We start from the raw sequence: 12317 nt of genomic DNA on the forward strand, positions 1-12317 counted from the left end.
TGCAGTTTTTTTTCCCACTTAGGTTTTTGAGCTGCCTGGAATTTTACTTTTACACATGGTGTGAAGTTCAGTTTTTTCTTTTTTTCGTAATTGATTCTTCTTTACTCTTTGTTCTTAAGTATAAATTTTTAAAAAATGCACAGGGCCATGAAAACTCCTGTTGAGTTTAACTAATATTTTATTGAAATTACGAAAAATAGACATCATAAAATACTGAGTCTGGAAAAAGCAAATGGTTCATAGGCGCTCCTGCAGCGGTCCCTTCAAGCATTATGTCTACCTGTGCATTTACTCACAGTTGTCATCACACAATAATGGCTTTTCCTTCCCTTCGTTAAATGTTGAATGAGCACTCCCTCATTCACTGACTTCATTCTCCAATCATTCGCGAAAATGAATTCTGGGAAATGTAGTTCAGGCTTTTGCCTTATGATGCAGAGATGATAGAAGGGGGGAGCATTGTTGATTCAGAGTTTGCAGGAGACAAGCCAAGCATATACAAGTCTGTTCCTACTTTTCTCCCCCTTTCAGCACACACCGTGGCCTGCTCGATTGTTGTGCACTTCGCACTTTTTTTTCTATTATATCTTGGAGATCTTTTTCGGTGGATTGTGCGTTTGCAGTCTTGCTGGCTGTTACCAGTTGCTTTCTACAGAGGCTGTATCAATTTATATTCCCACCAATAGTGTGGCGTTTCAGTTTTTCTGCCTCCTGGCCAACTCTGCAGCCTGTCCACTTCATTAGGAATGCCTTTTTACCTGTATTTGACCAACTCCTTTAACACTGTTATCTGGACAGAAGTGATATTGATTACACAAATGCACACACACACACTTAGTTCACGCTACCCCCCAGATTGGGTTAATTGCCCTTTCTTTATGACTTAATAATGTGTTGCATTAATTAACATTTTCTTTTTGCCCCTTTTAGGCTTAGACTTTCTTAGTCATCATTGTAGATCCCTCCATTGTAAGCACGTTGTGTGTATTTGTGTGTGTATGCTTGTCTCCTTTAATAAAAACTGCAATTCCTATAGAGCTATATACTGTGCAATCGGTATGTGCTGACTATACCATGCCAGCACCTAGCACATAGTAACTATTCAAAACCTGTCTAGCACATAGTAGCTATTCAGTAACTGTTGGAATGAATGAGTAATACATATTATAAACAGTATATGTATTTTTAAATCTGTCTTTTTCACTTAGCACAATACATTGTGCTAGATGCTGTGCAAGTATTAACAGGAATCCATGCAACCACACAAGGTATTGTAATTATTAACTATGGAGCTTCTGTTAAAACCTAGGTTCCTATCATTCCAAGACCTTGAGTGCTTTGTGTGTATCACATTGCAACTGAGTTACTGCACCTAGTTGCTACATAACTTTCCTAATTGTTATTTTTAATCGTTTAATCAGATTCCATCAAGTCAATTTACCATTCTAACCTTTGGACATTTTGGGTAATCAATATATTTTTATTTTCAAAGAATATTCTCAGTGTTGGGTTCAGTATCTTTTTAGTTGATTGTTATTTATTGCCCAGATCCACACATACAGGTCAGCACAATAAGTAACTGTCCACCTCATCTATTTATATATATTGCCATTTCACCCCCCCCCCCCCACACACACACACTTGTTATTCTTCATTGCTGTCATCAATTCCGACTCAGTGACCCTGCTTCATAGGGTTTTCTTGGCTATAATCTTAACGGAAGCAGATCTCCAGGACTTCTCTTCTGCGGTACTGTTGGGTGGGTTCGAATTGCCAACCTTTAGGTCAGCAGTACAGTCCAGACCGTTTGTACCACCTCAAACCAAACTCAGTGCCGTCGAGTCAATTCCGACTCATAGCGACCCTATAGGACAGAGTAGAACTGCCCCACAGGGTTTCCAAGGAGAGCCAGGTGGATTTGAACTGCCGACCCTTTGGTTAACAGCCGTAGCACTTAACCACTACACCACCAGGGTTTCCTTGTACCACCTAAACCCAGAACCCAGTTCCATCGAGTCGAAGGGACCATAAAATTCACATAACATAAAGTTCGCCATTTTAACCGTTTTAAGGTATACAGTTCAATGGCATTTAGTATACTCACAGTGTTGTACAACCATTACCGTTATCTGGTTCCAGAACATTTTCATTTCCCCAAAAGGAAATCCTGTACCCATTAAGCAATTACTCTGTTTCCCCTAGTCCCTGTCAATCATTAATATGTTTTCTGTCTCTAAAGATTTGACTTCTGGATATTTCATGTAAATAAAAGCATACAATGTGCTTCTTTTCATTTCTGGTTTCTTTCACTTAGCATAGCATTCCCAAGGTTCATCTATGCTGTAACATGTCTCAGTACTTCATTTTTACGGCAAATAATATTCCATTGTATGGATATATCACATTTTGTTTACTTGTTCATTGGCTGATGCACATTTGGGTTGTTTCCACCTTTCGATTAGTGTGAGTAATGCTGCTGTGAACATTCCTGCATGTGTTTTTGTTTGAACAACTGATCTCAGTTCTTGTAGGTACACACCTAGGAGTGAGATTGCTGGGTCATATGGAAATTCCATATTTAACTTTTTGAGGAACTGTCAGACTTTTCCACAGAGGCTGCACCATTTTACATTCCCACCAGCAATGCATGAGGGTTCCAATTTATCTACATCCTCACCAATCCTTGTTATTTTCCTTTAAAAAAAAATTATTATAGCTATCCTAGTGGGTGTGATGTGGTATTTCATTGTGGTTTTGATTTGCATTTCATTAATGACTAATGATATTGAGCATGTTTCTATGTGCTTGTACAAGGATAAAAAACATAAATAAAAATTCTCACTTTCCATTTCGGTTCCGACACCAGCTGGACGTGCAGCATTTCTTCGTGTGACCTTAACCTGGAGTTAGGTCAGACCTCACAGGCTAAAGGACACAGCCCTCCAGACTACCAAATAGGCCCAAGACTTCAGACGTGAGCTGCAAACTTGGGAGTCCCGAAGACTTCCCCTCACTTCTGAGTTATTGGCTACAAACTTGAAGCTTCCCTACTACCCCTTCAGAATGCCATCTGTAAGCTGGAGGATTCCTAGCCCCCCTCACTTCTGATTTCCTGGCTCCCACCACTTCCTTGGCTTTGATAATTTGCTGGAACGACTCACAGAGCCCATGGAGAGGGCTGTACTTAATGACAACAGTTTTATTACATCAAAAGGTATACAAATAAAGAGACACATTGGGCGAGGGCTGGGAAGGTTCCCAATGCAGAGCTTCCATGTCCCAAAAAGAGAAATGCCACCCTCTCACACGCATTGGTATCTTTCACCAACCGGAAAGCCCATGGAGCTTCCATGTCCAGAGGCTTTATTGGGGCCTACTATGTAGACGTGATTGATTGAATCAGCTCCTCTCCCCTGCATCAGCTGATTTCACGAGGTGCCTTTTCTGGCCTGGCCAGTCCCCATCCAAGTAACCTCGTTAGCATAAACTCTCAGGTGTAGTCCGAGGGCTTATAGATAGCCAAACCCGTTGCCTTCCATTCCGACTCATAGCGACCCTATAGGACAGGGTAGAACTGCCCCATAGGGTTACCAAGGAGCAGCTGGTGGATTTGAACTGCCAACCTTTTTGGTTAGCAGCCATAACTCTTAACCACTGCGGCACCAGCGTTCCCTATAGATAACACAGATACCTAAATTACTCAGGGAATTCCAAGGGATTAGATTTATCTCTCAGAAACCAAGGACAAAGACCAAATTCTTTGGTCAAAGTTCATGTAATCTTCATAGCTTGTTGACCATTTGTATAAGTATCTTCTTTGGAAAATGTCTATTCAAGTCCTTTGTCCATTTTTTTTTTTAAATCAGGTTATTTGTCTTTTTATTGAGCTGTAAGAGTTCTTTATATATTCTTGATACTAGACTGTTCGCAGATAAATGCTTTGCAAATATTTTCCCCCATTCTGTGGGTTTTTTCACTTTTTTGATAGTGTCCTTTGGTGCATAGAAGTTTTTAATTTTGATGAAGTCTGATTTATTCTTTCTTTTGTTGCTTATCCTTTTGTGTCATATCTAAGAAACTGTTGCCAAGTCCAAGGTCGTGAAGATTTAGCTCTGTGTTGTCTTCTACGAGTTTTATACTTTTTGTTCTTACATTTAGTTCTTTGATCTGTTTCGAATGAATTTTTTTATATTGTTTGAAGTAAGGATCTAAGTTCACATGGCTATCTAGTTGTCCCAGCACTGCTTGTTGAAATGAGTATTCTTTCCATTGAATGGTTTTGGCACTGTTCTTAAAAATCTGTTGACCTTAGGTGTATGGGTTTATTTCCGGACTCCCAGTTCTATTCCATTGATCTATATGTCTGTGCTTATGCCAGTACCGGACTGTTTTGATTATTGTTGCTTTGTAGGAAGTTTTGAAATCAGAAACGTGAGTTCTCCTACATTGTTCTTATCTTTCATAATTGTTTTGGCTATTCTGGGTCCCTTTCAGTTCCATATGACTGTTAGGATCAGCCTGTCATTTTCTGCCGCAAAGACCGTTGAGATCTTGATACAGATTGCACTGAATCTGTAGGTTGTTTTGGGGAGTATTTCCATCTTAATAATACTGAGTTTTCCAATTCAGGAACACAGGATGTCTTTCCACTTATTTAAGGTTTGTTTAAATTCTTTCAACAATGTTTTGTAGTATTCAGTGTAAAAGTCTTAAACCTCCTCAGTTGAATTTGTTCCTAGGTATTTTATTCTTTTCTATGCTGTTGTAAATGGAATTGTTTTCTTAATTTTATTTTCACATTGCTTATTGCCAGTGTATAGAAATACAGCTGATTGTGTATGATGTCTTGTATGTTGCGTTTTTACTGAATTTGTTTATTAGCTCAAATAGTTTTTTTGTGGATTATTTTTAGATTTTCTATATATGAGATCATGTCATCTACAAATAGAGTTTTACTTCCTCCTTTTCAATTTGTATGCCTTTTATTTCTTTTTCTTGCTTAGTTGATCTGACCAGAACTTTTAGTACAATGTTCAGCAGAAGTGGTGAAAGTGAGCATCCTTGTCTTGTTCCTGATCTTAGGAAAGCATCCTGTCTGTCACCATTAAGTATGATGTTAGCTGTGGATTTTTTATAAATGCCCTTTATCATGTTGAGATTTCCTTCTGTTCCTAGTTGAGTGTTTTTATCATGAATGGGTGTTGAATTTTTTCAGATGTTTCTTCTCTGCATCCATTGAGATTGTCATGTTTTTTCAAAACTTCATTCTGTTCATGCAGTGTATTACATTAGGTGATTGTTCTGTGTTGAACCACCCTGGAATTCCTGGGATAAATCCCACATGATCATGGTGTATAATCCTTTTTATATGCTGCGGGATTTGATGCCAGTATTTTCTTGCAGATTTCTGGACATATTATTTACACAGAGCTGTCAGTGAGTCCCAGGTGTTCCCAGGTATTGACTCCCTCAGTTCTTCAAGCAGTGAGAAGTCCCTGGGGTTGCTGGGCCACTGGCCAGGCACCTGAGTGGGGGCAGTCTGTTCTCTTTATCTCAAAATATGTGCAAATATGATCATTTTCTTTGAGTGTGATGATGTGGATAAAGTTGGAAGCACAGCCTTTGTTTTACTTGCTTACATGCTGGGTAGCATGACAGTGTCAGGACCATCAATGAATTTCGCTAGGTGGTCAGCAGGTGAAAGAAGGACACGGTATTCCTGTCTTGAGAAGGCAGTTATATTACCAAGAGGAATACAGCAACCCTGAATGTGCTGAATATCTCTTAAATTGACAGTAATGTCTATGTTTTTGTACTCCATAATACGTCTTTCACCAAGCTGGAACAAGCCACCATTGCCTGCAGAGGATTGGTACCGTCAGCTCTCCGTATCTATGGGTTCTGCATCTGCGGATTCAACCAACTACAGATCAGAAATAATCAGGGAAAAAAAAGTGAAATTGAATTTGCCACACGCCGAGCATTACGCTGAATCCACGTGAATTAAATGAAGCGTAGGCATCCGCTGCTGTAGCCTCCTTCCATTTCACAAATCCTCTGTCTCCAGTACTTGTTGTTTTAGCATTGTTCACCTCACATCTTGTCATTATTCCCTAAGCAACTGGAGCTCTGGTGGCACAGTGGTCAAGAGCTCAGCTAAACAAAAGGTTGGTAGTTCAAATCCACTAGCTGCTCCTTGGAAACCCCATGGGATAGGCAGCTCTGCTCAGTCCCATAGGGTTATCATAAGTCAGAATTGGGTCAACGGCAACGGTTTTTTTTTTTTTTTTTTTAAGGACAACTAGTTATATATCGTGTACATTGTGTTAGGTGTTATAAGTAATCAGAGATGATTTAAAGTATACGAGAGGATGTGTGTAGGCCATATGCAAATACTACGCCATTTTATACAAAGGACTTGAGCATTTGTGAATTTTGGTTTCTTCAGGGGTCCTGGAACCAATCCCCTGTGCATACCGAGGGTCTGCTCTATCTGCTTGTTCATTACTTCAGGACGTACTCTGCCCTCAAATTCCTTAGCTGGCTTGCTTTCTAGGACCATGTTGAAGAAACACTGACCAGTTGCTGTTGAGTCAGTTCTGACTCATGGTGACACCACGTGTGTTAGAATAGAACTGTGCTCAATAGGGGTTTAAATCACTGATTTTTCGGAAGTAGATCACTAGGCCTTTCTTGCAGAGTGCCTTGAGTGGACTCGAACTGCCAACCTTTCAATTAGCAACTGAGTGCCTTAACCATTTGAAGAAACATAGCGCTACTTTAACCACTGGATTCAAACCAACAGGTGCAGCACTTGCACTGCAGGAGCATAAACAACAAAAGGGGTGGGCAGACAGATAACGTGCTGTGACTGTGCCTCATGGTTCTTGCCTCTCCCCTGCTTGATGGTGTTGCTAAGCACAGCCTCAGTTTACCAGGGCTAGCTGGAGTGAGCTAGAGACACTTCCTACAATTGTTGAATTGGTGTATGTTCTGCTGTGTATATTCTCAACAAGAGCAAAAATAAAATAAATTTTTTTTTAAAAATTGCCTCGCCCAGCAATCTGTGTTTTAACAATTGATCCACGTGATCCTGATGCACTATAGAGTTTAAAGACCTCTAGTCTCCAGTGTCCTCTGACCCTGTTTAACTCTCATCTTAGCACATTAAACCAACACTAGTTCATCTATATGTGGTCAGACCCACTGCAATATGCTGTGTCACTGATGAAGTTCCCTCTAGTATGGCCTAAAGTCCCCACCCCTTGAATTGCACACAGATCCATTGACATCTGCCCTTATTCCTTGAATGTGCCCTGCCTTTGCTACCAGGCCAGCTCAAAGCATCTTAAGTGTGCAAACAGATCAGAACATAACACCAGTTCAACAGTTTCTACATGTACAATTCAGTGACATTGATTACATTCATAGAGTTGTACAACCATTCTCACTGTCCTTTTCCGAATTGTTCCTCCCTCATTCACATAAATTCACTGCCTCTTGTTTCCTGTCTAATCTTTGAGTTGCTGTTGTCAGTTTGATCACATATAAAACCAAACGAAACCCATTGCTGTTGAGTCAATTCCAGCTCATAGAAACCCTATAGGATAGAGTAGAACTGCCCCATAGGGCCTCTGAGGTGGGGCTGGTGGACTCAAAAACTGCTGACCTTTTGGTCAGCAGCTGAGCACTTAACCACTGTGCCAGCGGGGCTTCTGATCCCTTATAGATCAGAATGTTCAAGGCAGACATTCTTTGCTAGTTAAGCTAAACTATTTTGTTAAAAAAAAAAAACTTCAGGGGATATTTTTAGTTTAAGATTTAAAGACAAACTCAGGGCAGTGGTTTCAGGGTTCATCCAGCCCCTGAAGAATTGTTTTGCTGGATATAGGATTCGTATTTTTCTGTGTCTTTCAGTACCATATCTATATATCTATAGATATATATATATCATCCCACTGCCTTCTGGCCTTCATAGTTTCTGAGGAGAAATTGTCTGTTAATTTTATTGAGGATCCCTTGTATATGAGTCACTTCTCTTGCTGCTTTCAAGATTCTTTCTTTGACTTTCCACAATTTGAGTATAACGTGTGTTGGTGATGATCTGAGTTTGTCTTACTTAGTGTTTATTGAGCTCTTGGAAGTGTAGATTCATGTTTTTCGTCAAATTTGGGAAGTTTTTGGCTGTTATATTTTCACATGTTCTTTTTGCCCCTTTCTTCTCTTTCTGAGACTCCGTTTACATATGTTGATATACTTGATTGTGTCTTATAAGTCTCTGAGGCTTTGTTCATTTTTCTTCATTCTTTTTTTTTTCTGCTTCTCAAACTGGTTAATCTCAGTTTTCACAAGTGTGCTGCTTGTTCTACCTGCTACAATCTGCTGTTGAGCTCTTCTAGTGAATTTTTCATTTCAGTTGTTGAACTTTTCAGCTCCAGAATTTCTGTTTGGTTTTGTTTTATAATTTGTCTTTTTATTGGTATTCTCTATTTGGCGAGACATTATTCTGTATTCCTTCAGCTCCTTGTCCATGGTTTCCGCTAGCTCTTTAAGCATATTTAAGACAGTTGATTTTAAGGCTTTTTGTAAATTAGTCTAATATTTGACCTTCCTCAGGAGCAGTTTCTGTTATTTATTTTTCCTATGAAAGGGCCATACGTGTTTCTTTGAATGCCTCAAAAATTTTTTGTTGTTGAAAACTATATTTTGAATACTGTAGTATGGTAACTGTAAATTCAATTCTTTCCCATCCCCAGTATTTGTTATTGTTGTTTGTTTAGTGATTTTTCTTAACTATTTTTGTAAAGTTTGTATTCTTTGTCATGTGTGGCCACTCAAGTCTCTGTTCTGTTATCTTAGTGGTCAGCTAGTGATTTTGAAAGGATTTTCTCAAAACTCTGGATCAAACAAATGAAAAAAAAAATCTAGTTTTTCAGATTGGCTCTGAGTTGGGGCACTTCTACCATGCGTAGTCAGGTCATTTACAGCTCTGTCTTAGCCTTCTTTTTTTTGATTTCACAGAGGCAAAAGATCAGTGAGAGGTGATTGCTTAGGTTCTTCTCAGGTCTTTTTTTAAATTATATTTTATTGTGTTTTCGGAGGAAGTTTACATACCCAATTAGGTTCCCATTTGATGATTTCTGCACAAAATTTTGGTGACATTAGTTACATTTTTCACAATATATCAGCATTTTCTTTAATTACATTCTGGTTGTTGTGTTTTCAATACTGTAGTTTCCCTACCCTCTTATCTTTTCCCTACAGTAATTGTTGAGCTTTTGGTCTCATATAATGGTCTTTTTAATGGAGCACCATACTCATGTGTAATATCTTTATTTTGTGTGCCAATCTGTTATTTCGCTAAAGGGTGACCTAGGGATAGTTTCAGTTTAGGGTTTAAAGAGTATCTCAGGGTGATAGTCTCAGGGAGTCCTCTAGTATCAACTGGTCCAGTAAGTGTGGACTTTTTAAGAATCTGAGTGCTGTTCTGCATTTTTGTCCTGTTCTATCAGGATCTGTTTATTTTGGCTCTGGTCAGAACAGTTGTGAGAGGTAGCTGGGCACCATCTAGTTATTCTGGTCTCAGGGTAGATGCGGTCGTGGCTTTGTATGCTGTTGACCCTGTAGACTATTTTCTTCTCTGAGACTTTGGTTTCCTTCTTTCTTGTTTGCTCGTCACGTGTAGAGACCAACAGTTCTCTCTTAGATGGCTGCTTGCAAGCTTTTAAGACCCCACCCGCTACTCATCTCACTAGGATGCAGTACATGGACTTTGTGAAAGATTTTATGCCACCTGACTGAGTTGTACCATGAGACAAAGCTCCTGAGCCTTCAAATGCAGAAAACCAATCTGCAAGGCATTTGGTTATGTCTAAGAAATATCTGTAATTGTGCCCTCTATGAATATACATGCGTGCACACTCATGTCTGTACATATAAAAAAAAATTTTTTTTACATACATATAAATATGTCTGTGCATATATGTGCATGCCTATACTTACCTGTACTCATACATGCCTATATACACACAATGACCATATGCTCGTTTTTTGGTTATGTTGGTGTGTTGCCATTTGTTTATGTCATATTCTTTAGCACAGACATCCTTTTCTCTTGAGCACTTCTTAGCAGCATGATTTACTTTGGTTCTCAGGGCTATTTTGACTACCATCCAGCCGTTGGTATGAATGTCATATATACTAGGCTTCCTGGTATATGCAGGATCTTTTCAAAGGCATATTCACAAAAGTATTTTCCTCTCCACCTCCTCCTTTCCAGTTTTTTTTTTTTAATTTCATAGCTTTTATTACAAAATACATATGGATAAATAAAATGTGGTACATACATACAATGGAGAATTATTTAGTTATAAAGAGAACATGCCATCACATGGATGAACCTTGAAAACACCATGTCAAGTGAAATAAGCCAGACACAAAAGGACAAATACGTATGATCCCACTTACATGAATTATCTAGAATATGCAAGTCCATCAAAATAAAAGAATATTAGGGGTTACTGGGGGTTGGGGGAAGGAGGGAATAAAAAAAAGAAACACATTTAATAAATTCACAATATAAAATGCAAACTAGATGACCTTTCATATTGGAAGTTTAGGAGTCAGAATTTGTTAGACTTATTTCTGTTATTTCTTTTTTTTTAATTGTACTTTAGGTGAAAGTTTACAGCATAAGTTAATTTCTCATACAAAATTTTATACACATATTGTCATGTGACAATAGTAGCAAACCCTACAATGTGACAGCACTCCCCCCTTCCACCGTGGGTTTCCCATGTCTGTCCAGCCAGCTCCCGTTTGCTCCTGCCTTCTCATCTCGCCTCTGGACAGGAGCTGCCCCTTTGGTCTTGAGTATCTGCATGAACTAAGAAGCACACTTTTTATGAGTACTATTTTATGTCTTGTAGTCCATTCTAATCTTTGTCTGAAGAGTGGACTTTGGGAATAGTTTTAGATCTGGGTGTCCAAGGGCCATGGCTTTGGGGGTTCCTTCAGTCTAAGTCAGACTGTTAAGTCTGGGCTTTTTATGTGAATTTGACTTCTGTTCCACTCTTGTCTCTCACTCTGTCAGGGACTGTCTGTTGTGTTCTCTGTCCAGATGGTCATTGGTGGTAGCCAGGCACCATCTATTCGTTCTGGTCTCAGGCCGATGGAGCTTCTGGCTTATGTGGCACTTTTGTCTCTTGGGCTAATACTTTCCTTGTGTCTTTGGTGTTTTTCATTGTCCTTTGCTCCAAGTGTTTTGGGACCAATTGACATATCTTAGAAGGCTCCTCACAAGCTTTTAAGGCCCCAGATGCCACTCACCAAAGTGTCCCCAGTTTTTTGGTCTGTTGCTTGCCTTCACTATTATCCGTTGTCTTTGGTAGGTAGAAGTAATACATTTTCTTTTAAATGCTTTTGATTCACACTACAGGGAAGCTGCTTAGCCCTGGGGAAGCTCTGAGACTGGTGTAAAAAGGCAGATTCTTGAGCTGATCCTTCAGGAAACCATCATATAGTTCAGAACACATAATACATCAAGAATAAGGTCTTTATTGCCCTCTCTGGTACCAGTCACCTGCAGCAGGAATGCACACTGCTGTCTTCACAGCTCCAGCTTTATAGGGGTATGGGATATAGTAAGCAGGTAGGTAAGTTAAAATACTACAGAGCTCTTTTACCAAAATTTTTACCAAAATTTAGCAGTTTCTTTCTTCATAAGTATTCCTCTGGTTGTTGTAGAATTTTTACTAGATTCTAGAGCCTTGGTTAAGTGTGTGGCTGCTACCCGAAAGTTTGGCCGTTTGAACCTGCCCAGCGACTCCATGGGAAAAAGACCTGGAGATCGGTTTCTGTAAAGATTACAGCCTAAAAAACCCCATATGGACAGTTCTGCTTTCATCACGTGGCGTTACTCTGAGTCGGCGTGGACTCGATGGCACCCAACAACAGAGTGTCAACAGTTTTTGTCATTTTCTGGAGGGGTGGAGTTTTGCTGTTCCCCACTTCACCGTTTTTGGTGATGTCATTTCCATTGTTCTGAATGAGCTGAATATATAAATGAATATAAAATGTTCACTATGATCTTGAATCACCAAAAAAGCCCAATTTGTTTGGTATATTGTGTTTAAGGATAAGAAAATGTACATATTGTTTCCATTTTTATAAAAAGGTTAAATCTCTGCTCAAATATTTGAATATTGATATTAATATGGAGAAAATATCTTGTCTGGTACAAGCTAGTTTAATGCTGCTTTTAGTGAGGCTACTTTTGCCAGATTTTCAGGAAAATAGTTAAATTCCTTTTACTTTTT

At 39.2% G+C, this 12317-nt stretch overlaps 1 protein-coding gene across 2 annotated transcripts in view; it reads left to right on the plus strand.

Annotated features, from left to right (window-relative positions):
• ANKRD28 (ankyrin repeat domain 28) overlaps positions 1-12317 on the plus strand; it is a 221893-nt gene that overhangs the window by 46446 nt on the left and 163130 nt on the right. The gene's annotated exons all lie outside the window — the stretch shown is intronic.

Source organism: Loxodonta africana, chromosome 27 (assembly GCF_030014295.1).
Source record: "Loxodonta africana isolate mLoxAfr1 chromosome 27, mLoxAfr1.hap2, whole genome shotgun sequence".
NCBI lineage: Eukaryota > Metazoa > Chordata > Mammalia > Proboscidea > Elephantidae > Loxodonta > Loxodonta africana.